Below are 12,180 nucleotides of genomic sequence, written 5' to 3'. Positions count from 1 at the left end.
ACCACAAACCTGCCACACTCCATTTACTAACCTCTAAGTCAGGCAAGAATACTCTTCATCTTTTTCTTTCTTTTCTTTTCTTATCTTTTTTTTTTTTTTTTAAATAGGAGCCAAGTAAACTAGTATAATCTCAAATGTACCTACAGTATTTTTGAAGGCTTCAAGCAGGACATAAACACAACCTCCCAAGTCAATTAGGGCCATAACAAGACTCTGCCATTATTCAGCACCAGCTCCTGTGAAAAGCTCTTTACTTAGGAAGGACACACCTTCGCAAACCACTTAAAAGGAATTCTTGGAAGACATGCATTTTTGTTTTCTTAAACATGAGCCTGTAAACACTATTGCTAAGTGCCGTTTTTTTAAAAGCCTGGCAATATCCTAACTGATTGGTTTGCTTCCCCATCCAGTGCTCAGAAATATGGGTGTCAAAGTCTGCTCTCCTGGGGCTGGGGCCAGTCGCTTAGCCACGGGGACAGTCAGAGGCTGTTTCCTCCCCGGTCCCAAGGCGAACAGAGGCTCCTTGTCTGCAAGGAGCCAGCCAGGAAGTGCTTGCTACTCTAGTGTAAACGTGGACGGTCACTGAAGAAGGCAGGCCGTCTAGAGCGGGAGCTCTGGTCAGACAGGATGGAGCAATTAGGGCCGGGCGGGCTGCGACAATGACAAATAGGAAATGGTAGGTAAGAGCTGTGGGCTGTTTCTGGAGCTCTTCTTTGCCTAAAGCTTCAGCAAGCTTGTTTTGGGGGACTGAAAGAAGTGACCGATTCCTATGACAGAATATCTGATCTTCAGGAAAAATTCTCTGCAGATTTCTGAGTCACGCCCTACTAACAGGGACCGTTGGAAAACTGTCATTTCATTGATAATGCTTCCAGCAATCCCATGGGTAAGTTATGGTTTTGCCATAGTCTCACTTATGGATTCATGTACTTGCTAACTTCTTTTTTTTTAAATTAAGACCTCTGTTGAAAACTGTTTAGGGTTCACAGCAAAATCGAGGGGAAGCGATGTCCCATACAGCCCCTGCCTCCACACAAGGTTCATCTCCCTGTTATCAACAGCCCCCACCAACAGAGCCCCCACGCTGTTACAGCTGACGAGCCTACCCCTGACACATTGTCCGTCAACACTCCACGTTCATCGTTGGCCTTAGGATTCGTTCCCGGCGTTGTCATTCTCTGGGTTTGGACAACTGTAGAACACCATGTAACCGTCATTACGGTATCACACAGAGTATTTTCACTGCCCTAAAGATCCCCCGTGTTCCAGCCATTCATCCCTTCCCGCCCACCCCTGGCAACCATGGACCTTCCTACTCTTACAGTTTTCCCTTTCCCAGAGTGTCATATATGTAAAATCATACAGCATGTCGCCTTTTCAGATTGGCTTCTCTCACAGAGGAATATGCATTTAGAGTTCCTCTTTGTCTTTTCATGGCTTGATAGCTCATTTCTTTTCAGCGCTGAATAATATTCCCTTTCTGAATATATCACAGTTCATTTATCCACTCACCTACCAAAGGACATCTTGGTTGCTTCCAAGTTTGGCGAATCGCGAATAATGCGTCTATAAATATTCATGTGCAGGTTTTTGTAGGGACATATGTTTTCAACTCCTTTGGGTAAATACCAAGGAATGTGACTGCTGGATCACCGGGTAAGAGTACAGTTAATTTTATAAGAACCTTATTCTTGTTTGAGCAAATATTTATTAAGCACACACTACATGCTAGGCGTCATGTGAAGCTGGAAATACCTTGGAAAATACAGTGAAATTTACATTATACGGAAATAAAGTAACCCTGAAAAAAACTGTACAATCAATTTCTGCCAAACAAGTCAAATTTTCCAATTTGTGACTCCAGGGACATGCACTTACAAGGTGTTCTGATGTCGACAAAAACGACGTAGCTCCAGGTGGAAATGTCCCTTATCCCTAAGAAGTGCTGTCCTCTGTCAGCCAGCAAGAGACAATGCTCAGCGTGCAAGAGGACAAAATCTGAAGCATTCTTAACATCCTGGTGCCTGGCCACCGGCCCACCCCACCCACGCCCACAACCTGGAGGGGCTAGATCCCCTAAATCCACTGCTTTCCCTCCAGTGATTACCTACAGCTCTTGCTGGTTTAACACAGAATAAAAGAGCATCTCTGTCAAACTGGGAGGACATTTATGATGCTTTCAGCTCTTCCGCCCCTGGGGATCACACTCCAACCCAGGTCTCCTGCCCAGGGGCTAACCTCATGGCCATCTGGCACAGGGTGATCCTCTGGAGACCAGCCACAGAGAAGCTCTAACACAAATCACTTGTAGGACCTCTGGAATTCCAAAGTCGGGACTCCTCCCACAGCGCATGAAGCAGTCTCATCCTCCTGTTCAAATCCTTAAAAGGTGTGCCTTCGTATGGTGGGGAGCCTTTCTTTACCAAGTAAAATAGGAAACCTAGAGACAGGCTTCTGTTCTTTTAACTCAGACTAGTAAGAAACAATTCGTTACACAAATAAGGGATATTAATTAGTTCTATAACGTCCCCTGATAGAGCCCCCTTCGGATAAGCAAAATTTGGAGTCTTCAATATGTTGTAAAATAACATTTTAAAAAAAAAGAAAGTTCCCTGTACTTTTCCACTGACCTCCCATCAGCCCTGGAAGCATACTGTGACTGTCTGATCAGAAATGTGGAGAGCCGCTAGAATGTACCAGGGGCCGTAGAGATCCAGAGCTCAATAAGTATTTAATGAGGGCTTTGTGATAGACATATTGATTGATGATTTGATTTATAAGCCTTGCCTTCCCTGAGACATCCTCTGGGCCGGCTTCACAGCCTTTACAGTCTCTCACGATGGAGCCCTTCCCCAAGATACCCACTGTCCCTCTTACCTCAGTTATCCGTGATCTTGCCAAGATTGGTCTGTTTTCTCCCGATTTAGGTAATGAAACAGTTAAAGGAGGAAAAGAAAAAAAAAAAGTCTTTTGTTTTTTAAAGTACAACAAAAGCAACAATAACAAAAGACTCCAGGAATAAGCAAGCCTTCAGCAAAACAGTCTGTTAACACTTGAAAAACAAACAAGCGGGGGGTCTAGCTCTATTCCGTCCCACCCCCAAATCACCACAGCCTACAACAGTCACTTAGAAGGACCCACAGAATTACTGACGTTGAACCGCGCTCAGGCCTCTGGCTTCATCTATCCCCTCTCCTGTAAACAACATCCTCTTTGAACCAGTGAGGTACCCTTGTGGGGTTACTTCTGACTCATGCGAGTGGGGAAAGTGCCCCCGGTTCAGCCCTCGTGGTGACCACAGGGGAATTATTGCTTCCTCCACAATGAGGTCCTGAGGAAGCTTCAAGAAATGTCACAGAAACCGTTGCTAGATACCTTGAGCAGAGTGGCTTCTGATGGCTCTGACGTGGCCAGGTTTGTTGGGTAAGACCTGTTTCCCTTTCATCAGCAACGGTAAAGCCACACCAGCTGTGACTTAGATTCTAACCTCCTGCTGACCTTGACTGCGCAGACCTCCCGCGAAGACCTCGGATTTCACGTGGACAGGCAGAGCTGGCCTTGGCTCCCACCCACGGGAGTAAACTCTTATCATATGAGTGACCTGAGTATATGCATTTATTTTTAAATTTTTTTTTATATTCTTAAAATTCTTAAAGTTAAGAAAACCGGGGAAAAATTAAGGTATCTATTTTACATTTGGGGGAAAATATAAAATAATGAAATAGACCAACGGTTGGCAAAGGATAGACTGAAGGTGTTTCTATATGACCCACAAGCTACGAAAGGTTTTTACATTTTTCAATGATAGAGAAAAAATCAGAAGAAGAATGATGGTTTATAATACATGAAATTTGAATTTCAGTGTCAATATTCGAAGTTGTATTGGAACCCGACTGTGCTCATTCGTTTATGTGTTGTGTACATCTACTTTTGTACAATAATGGCAGGGTGGATATGGCCCACAATGCATAAAATATTTACTATCTGGCCCTTTACAGAAAAGTTTGCTAACTCTTAGAATAAAGAAGAAAAAAATATACATTCAAAGTTTCACTTTCCCAAAGCAACACGTTTTTCTAATTTTTTTCCCAATTTTATTTCTGTTAGGAGAGAAGGCCGTCCATTATTTTAATCTGTTTTCTTAAAATCATAATTTCCCTTAAGAAATATAATCTAATCACTGTGGAAATGGAAAGTGGCACAAAAGGATAAAGAAGGTAAACTTTACCAACAAAGGGTCTCAACATCCAGAGAAAACAAATACTAACATTTAGTGTGTGTTTCTTCAATTTTTTAATATAAATGTTTCCAGTTTTTACAAAAAAGCCTATTTTGTATTTTACTTTCTTTCACTTCAGTTTAAATTATGAGCATTTCCTGCAAACTTTTCAATATTAAAATCACCGAAAACGCAATGTTTCTCCCCATTCTTTGAATAAAGCCTTCTGAGCTATTTTAACACATCATAGAAAAAGCTCTTCTTTTTTCCTAGAATAAGAAAGAAAATAGTTGCAGCCAATTTCTGTGAATTTAGAAGAGCCATTTCACAGTCCTTTCACGTGACCCATAATCTTTTACATTCTGCTTAATGTTCCTTTGAAGAAATAAGACATTTTTCTTTAATAAGCAAACTTTCAAAAATACAGACTGCTCTTTTCTAGGCTTTTGCTTTTGAGTCTAACAGCAGAATCAGAAGCTTTCCAGTTGAGCTTCTATTAGTTTCTGTGTTGGGAAGTATAATATCGATCCATGTCTATAACACCTTCCATTATTAAATAAATAAATAAATATATATGAACAAATTCTTACTTGAAACATAACTAGACTTGTAGGGTTATGCCAATTCCTTCCATGAGTGATTATTGAAAAGCATTACTAATTACTAGAAGGGTCATGTTGTTTTATTATCAAAGAACGTACATAGGAAATAAAAACTGTTTGGAAACCACACCTAGCAACAGGTTATGGTAATGCATGGCAATTATATGTAAGCCAAGTTATTTCCTTAGGTTTTGTTGGCAAAGAATCAACATAAAAAGATTAAAAGATTCAGAGGAGGAAATCTTTGCTGCCTTGTGCTGACTTTCCTCGTATCACCAGTGGAGATTCCCAAAACTGTTGCCAGAAAATAAATGACATTGAAAAGGAATGGTTTCAATTCTGCACATGGCCCTTACTCCTCGCAGAAACCGAAGCTGACTTGGTTTGACATTGCAACGTCTATTATCCAGGTGGAATCGAGAGACATTGAATCAATTTGGAAAACCAAAGTTTTTGCTGTAAGTGATGCACGTCGAGGGATAGGTCCTCGTTGTGGATAACCAGAGTGTGGAGTTGAATTCATTTTGGTTCCCTTTTGTGCAGAGGGCAACAAGTAAGTTTACTGTAGTGAGAACAAAATAGTGATTAGCTAGAATTGGTAAACCTTAGTTCACGAAAACCCCAAAACCTTGGGCTGTTTATTGCAATCACAGTGATTGATGTATGCCCAAAGAAAGAAGGAAAGCAAAGCAAAAGTGGGAAAGGAAGGAAGGGTGGAAGGGAAGGAGGGAGGGAGGGAAAGAGGGAGGGAGGGCTATGGAGGGAGGGAGGAAAGAGGGAAGGGAGAGCAAGAGAGGAAAGAGAGAGGGAAGTAAGAAAAGCTATTGACTTATAGCATCTTTCATTAGCATCTTTGTGTGTTAAGAATGGAACCCTTCCAGCTGGGACATTCTCTGATGATTTACAGCCAAGAAGAAGAACTTGGAACCCCTGTGGATCTAAAAAATATATGCATGTTTTTAACTGCCCCGGGCTCTCAGTCTTTGCTGCCAGATGTAGTGATGAAGTTAAGGAGATAATTCTTTCCATGAGGAGGAATGGGGCAAGGAAACCATGTCCTGAAAGTTGGTAAGAATTGCCAACAGAACTCTGAGGTCAAACTGTGCTAAGGGCGGGCTCAGGTAGCTCAACTACAAAAATAGACCAAGGATGCTGCGGCAGGAAGGTGGGAGCCTCGGGGGCTGTGGGAAAGCTGGGCACGCAGGAGGCTGCAACAAGTGATTGACCACAGGTGACTGTGGTCACCTGAAAACAAGAGTGCCTTTCAGGCCACAGGTATGGAGGGCCGGTATTTTATAAGCCACACCACTAATTACCCCTCAGAGATGCTCAGGTAGCTTCTCTTAACTCCAGATATTTTATAGGGTCCTTTTAAAATGGGTCAGTCACATCCTAGAGCAAACGCATTCCCCAACGAGGTTCTAAGCCATACTTCAGGAAAGAAGAACTTTCTCCCTCCTGTCTAATGCAGCACCTGTGTTCTCACCCAGCCTCGAGAAACAAAGCCAGAAAGAGGCAAACTGAGCAATGGTGAAAATTATTTTCTAATCATAATTCATTTCTAACTTCCAGCTAAATGTGGGCTGGACGGGGGCCAGGCTGTGGAGAATGGAAGCAAGAGCTCTGAGAGGGGAGTTGGCATACCTCGGCTTGAAACTGGCTTGCTGAGTTTTGGAGATGAAAGGTAAGCTTTGGGCATGACTGGGCAGCGGAAGATGGGGCCACACTCGGCTCCTCTCCCCCATCTCCCACCCCCGATCCTTGTTCCACAGGCTAGTGAATGGGGAAAGAAATCAGAGCCACTGCTAACTCCTTTCCTCCTAGGAATAATGTGGAACGTACTTTTTGCTTTTCATTGTTGGCACGTAACTTTTTTGGTCACTAAACCGTAACCAGAAAGGTTTTTAAAGGATATATACATGAGCTTACATTGAAAAAGGAGTTGGAAAATCTGGATCCTGGCAAGGGTGGGACCCAAAGTGCTCCCAGCCTCAGCAAACCAATCATAATTATAGCTATCTTCATTGAGTGCTGAAGCACATTCCTCTTTAATCATCACTTCCACTCTACAAAGCAGACTTTTATGATTCCCATTTTACAGATGCAGAAACTGAGACACAGAAGTTCATTAACTAGCCTGAAGTCACACAGCTGGCCCTAGAGGGGCCAGGACCTCTGATTTTCGGGGCATATTGCCTTTTAGAATAAAGACTTCATTTCCCAGCCTCCCTTGAGGCTGGGTACAGACCTGAGATTAAGATCTGGCTAATGGGGCATGAAGGGAAATGGAACAGTATGGGGAACTTCCTGAACTTGCCTTTAAAGGGGAGGAGCTTCCTCACCCATCCCCTCTTCTACCATGCTGCTGCTTGAGACGGGTGAGGAAGCCAAGAGACATCTTGTGCCTTTCAGTTGAAGACATCATTGTGTGGATGGTGGAACAGCCAAATTGGAGGAGTGGTTCCCTACGCTAGTGGTTCCTAGCGTACCCTCCCGCTATGCCATTCCTAGGCTACCCACCTCAGGCTATTAAATGAGGAAGAAAAGACCTCTTTCTTGTGGAAACCCTTATTATTGTATCTGTCTTGTACATAGCCAACCTATTCCCTCACTTACTTTCTAGCTGAGCTAGAATTTGAATCCAGTTCCGTCTAATTATAAAGCCGGGCTCTGATCTACCACACACTTACAATTCTAGGTGGTACCGTCTGAAGAACAGTATGAGTTCTTTATGGAAGAAATACTTGCTAATTCCTTCTTGGAAACATAAGACCATTCTTCGACTGTTGATTCTAAAGGGTAATGGTGTCCCATTTAAGAGCCTCTCAGTACGAAGCTTCTATAAAATAAATTGCACGACGTTCTGAGGTATCAGGAGGGCTGGTGTTCCTCACGTTCATGGTTTCCATTAAACAAAGGACCAAAATAAAGACCTTCTCTCTTATTTGTCTGGTAGGGTTGAAAGTAAGCAGAAAAGTCTTCTCAGATGTACTTGAGGTTAGTTTTCAGAACTTGCTCTCTTTCTGCATGTTTTCACCCTTCGGAGCGGTGATTTCTCCCCTAGTCCTGGTGCCTCGGGCTCCTTTCCGCTGGCTCACTCTATGCCAAAGTAGGGAAGGATCCAGTACCTGGACTCCATCATTGTCTGTGATACCCCAGCCTCCTTTGCCTAGGGCAGAAGCTCCAATTATTGTCCTGTCCTGAGGTGCACAGTCAAGTTCAGGCTCCACCACTTAACTAGCAATGGTTCCTAGCTGTATGAGCACAGCCAAGTCCCTATCCTCTAATAGGAATAAATAACAGCGTTTGCAGGGCTGTTGGGTGAAATGAGCAAGATGATACCTGTGGGTGAACTGGGCTCATCATAGATGCTCAATAAATGATCATTCTCTGAACTTAGTTGGATCTCCCTTCTTTTCTTATCTTTTTCTTCTGAACACAATAAATGACCGTCTCCACACTCCAAGCCACAATTGCTCGTATTCCACCATTCTCGACCACCTAAACAGTTTTTAGATAATGCCTTCTGTCCTATAATTGTATCTTATATTTTAAGGATTGCATCACATTGGTAATTCATAGGCTGGAGGGGATAGGGGAGGGGGTGCTTACTGGAATCCAGATAGGACGGTGATGCGGCTCCAGGAGAGGCTATCTCACAAAAAGTTGTGGCCTTTCCTAGAGGAACTGAGCCGCTGCCTCCCCATGGCCCGGTGGCAGGGCAGCCAGGGGCATAAATACCCCCACCTCTCTCTCCCACTGTCTCTGACCTCAAAGGTTGCTTCCTGTTGGCTGATTCCAAGCAGAAGCTGGAGAGCAAGAGGTGCCCACGGAAGGATCCACACGGCTGGTCTCCCAGGACCAGAGGAAGGCGATGAAGGGCAGACCGTTGGCCTAGGCAAACAAAAGGCATCTGGCAGAGTCATCTAGTGCACAGATCATACCTTTTCACCCCTGGAGGGACCGGGCTGACTCCACACAATCTAACACATTAATATTTCTGTAGTAAAACATAGGAATATTGGCACTGTGTGGAATAAATGAAGAGGAAACAGCTCCTTATTAGGTCAGGTGCTATTCCCAGATCTACAGAGGTAAAGTACTAGGGGAGGAAAGGTTTTTTGTTAAGTGTTTCCTGAGTTTCTCCCTCTTACTTGCACTCCATGGGCAAGAGCCCCTCAGCTTTGTGGGTTCTCTCAGCTTCTCCCGGTTCTGCCAGGGACCACCATTCACTTTTGGGTGGCCCTGTCTAGAACCCCTGAGAATGTTCTGGACAAAAGTCCTAGCAGAGAGGGTAGAGAAATCAAGGCCATCCTTGAGCCACTGGCACTCGCCAACAAGACCTTGGGAAACCAGAGCCTCCAGACTTGCAGCTCAGGATGTTTGTCCCTTCAGAGGAGTGTTCTAGGGTCTTCTGTCTCATGTGGCTATCTGGTGCAGATAGGACAGTAGACACTCAATAAATATTGATTGAATAAGCAGATATGTAGTAAGTTGTATTCTTTTCCTACATCGATCATCTCCTGTGATCACAGCTTAGAAATAAGTAGTATAGTTCAGATTTAGACTACAAAAGCATAGGTAACTCAGATATCCTCAACTTCGCCAGTCTTTAATGCTCCTATGGTAGTCTGAATCACCATCTTACTTAAACGTGGAGCTCAGATTCTCTTCGCCATGCTTCAGTCTTGCCTGCTTATTTCTGGGAATCCCTGGGAGTCCATATTCCACAAGCTAGTCCTGGTTGGTGCATGTCCCTTTGATTGGCAACACCCTTGTCTGCCCCAAAATGGTTATCTTAAGAGGAGGCATGATATTAGGAGTGTAGAATTTGGCATCAGTCTGGCTTGAACTTCGGCTCTACTGTGTACTACCAGTCAATGTCTTTAATATCCTTGTGCCTCAGTTGCCTCATCTGGGCAATGCAGATATCACAACACAGGGCCATTTAAGGATTTAAAGTATTAACGTACGTAAGGCACTTAGAAGGGTGCCTGGTACATGGTGAGTTCTACATAAGTGCTAGATATCATTATTGTTGGTATCTGGGCCTGCCAAACAGGACCACAAAATAGCATCCTCCAGACTGATCTGTACCAAAAACAGATTGCAGGCTCCTTCCAACAGGGGTAAAGTGCTTTTAATCCCCCAAATGACAGTTTTCCATGTTGCAAGATGAGGGTCTAGTCCTCTTCAGGCACCCCATTATATCATAGGAACAAGAAAACAGTTCAAAAGATTTACTTATTTTAGTGACTAATTGACATGTAGAGAATTTTAAAAGAACAAAACAAAGAGCATGCAACCCTTGATCTTGGGGTCATGAGTTCAAGCCCCATGCTGGGTGTAGAGATTACTAAAAATAAATAGATAAATAAATACGCCTGAGGGCGCCTGGATGGCTCAGTGGGTTATAGCCTCTGCTTTCAGCTCAGGTCATGATCCCAGGGTTCTGGGATCGAGCCCTGCATCGGGCTCTCTGCTCAGCAGGGAGCCTGCTTCCGTCTCTCTTCTGCCTGCCTCTCTGCTTACTTGTGATCTCTGTCTGTCAAATAAATAAATAAAATAAATAAAATATTTTTTAAAAAGCCTAAAAAAATCAATTAAAAAAGAAAAAGAACAAGAAGAAATTGACCACCCAGCGATACCACTGTTCTCAATGTATCTACCAACGGCATGTTCCTCAATCCAAGCTAAAGCCTAGTAATGATGAGCAAATCACAGATTGAGTCCATGTAGAAATTTAGGTTTTTACTCCATGACTTTTATTTAGCCAATGACTGCTCTCCTTCTGGGCAATGGGAAGAGCATTAAAATAGCATTTGTTGATTGTAACATAGCTTACCAATATTTGTTCTTTTCTTCCCAAGTCAAATCTGTATCTAGGTCACTTACTTATTAATAGCTTTCAGAAAACAGAGCCCTACCTGATCAGCAAACTATTATTGCACACAGATATGGCAATGGGCATAATCCCTTATCATGGTGACCATGGACTTGCATTGGGCAATACTGAGACGCACACTCTTGTATCCCCACCCACCTGCAAGCAGACGGGCAGTGCACCATTGCATTTGGGCCTAGTGTGCCCAAATAAAAAGTGTGTTGAAAGAAAAGATGAACTCTGAGGACTAAGACTAAAAAACTGTAGAAAATTCGTTTTTCTTTTTTTCAATCCCCTTGGGTATTTGGATCGAGAATCATGTGTTAAACTATGTCTGGCTCTCGTCCCGTTTCATTCAGAGGAGGTGAGATGAAATTCAACGACCACATATTCTCCCCTAGCTACTGTTTTAGCCTCTCGAGCAGCAAGTCACTGCCAGCATTATTTACGCTTCCAGAATCTTCAAACGTCCCTGTCATTCTCTCTACCGATGGAACAGGTTCCTAAGCTTGTGGCAGTCAATTGTGTAACATGCCTTTGTGGGAAGCCAGGCCAGAAAATGAGATCTCAGTGGAAGGTGTCACATGGAGACCCTCCCATCAAGGCCGACTCACTCCATCAGCACGTGGGAATGTCTCCCTACCAGGCCTCCCAGAACCTTCAGCCACTCGAAGCTCAACATGGAGTCTCCCAACTTCATACAGTCACCGAAGATTTCACATTTAGTCAATTCCCCTTTGCTCTCGAAACCATATCTCCTTTCTGTACTTTTTTTCTTCTTTTACTCAAATCAGGAAGTATTCACTTTTCACCAGAACTTCCCCCAACAGTTCACTAATGAGGAGGATGGGGTAGTAAGGTAAAAATTGAAAGTGGGGAGGGGGAAAAGTTGTTTGTAAGCTTACCTCTAGGGAGGCTCTATCTATAAATGTTGTCTCTTTAACTCCCAAATTCCCAAATCTTTGAGTAATGTCTCTCTCCTCTCTTCTTTGCTCTTCATGAGTTTGATACCTGTAAAACAAAGTAATTCGGAAACAACCACCAAAACAAGGCAGTAGCTGTCAAAGAGCCAAATTGGCTTGATCTTCCAAGCAGACCTGAGATAAAAGGGTAGTTCCGGTTCTCTTACTAAGATTAGGAGCTGAGGTGTCAAGGGTGGCAGCAGTGACGTTCCCTCTGAAAGCATTTCAGCTCTTCTGTGGACCACCTTGCCTTCAAATGCAAATTTAAACGGTCTTCATTAGGAAGCATTAGTTCCCTTTTTAACCTCAAGCATCAGTGCTATTTGTTATCGTCAATCGCTATAATTGGACTCCGGGCTGCCAATACCCCACTGAAGTTGTCTCATGGGTGTGGTTGGAGGGGTATCAGCCTCCTGAAATTCCCACTGGTAAGGTACTTTCCTCGAATGGAGACAGGTTTTTCTTTTAATATGCAAAAATATATGTCAGAGGGCTTCATTAACCCTTCTGCTC

The 12,180-nt window shown here is 43.4% G+C and overlaps 1 long non-coding RNA gene across 2 annotated transcripts; it reads right to left on the bottom strand.

Annotated features, from left to right (window-relative positions):
- Nucleotides 1-1,161: 1,161 nt before the first annotated feature.
- On the bottom strand, nucleotides 1,162-11,894 carry LOC116865215. 2 transcript variants are annotated; one of them, XR_004382161.1, is made up of 3 exons: nucleotides 11,803-11,894; nucleotides 11,611-11,716; nucleotides 1,162-1,192 (listed from the first exon to the last, which is right to left on the bottom strand). It is a non-coding gene; the product is annotated as an uncharacterized LOC116865215 (long non-coding RNA). The 2 variants fall into 2 exon arrangements; XR_004382162.1 differs by lacking the exon at nucleotides 1,162-1,192 and adding an exon at nucleotides 4,369-5,383.
- Between the last annotated feature and the right edge of the window lie 286 nt (nucleotides 11,895-12,180).

This window comes from Lontra canadensis, unplaced genomic scaffold (genome assembly GCF_010015895.1).
Source record: "Lontra canadensis isolate GAN:19392208 unplaced genomic scaffold, GSC_riverotter_1.0 scaffold1, whole genome shotgun sequence".
NCBI classification, from domain to species: Eukaryota; Metazoa; Chordata; class Mammalia; order Carnivora; family Mustelidae; genus Lontra; species Lontra canadensis.
Note: the sequence above shows the minus strand (reverse complement) of the source record. Positions and strands in the feature narration are given on the sequence as shown.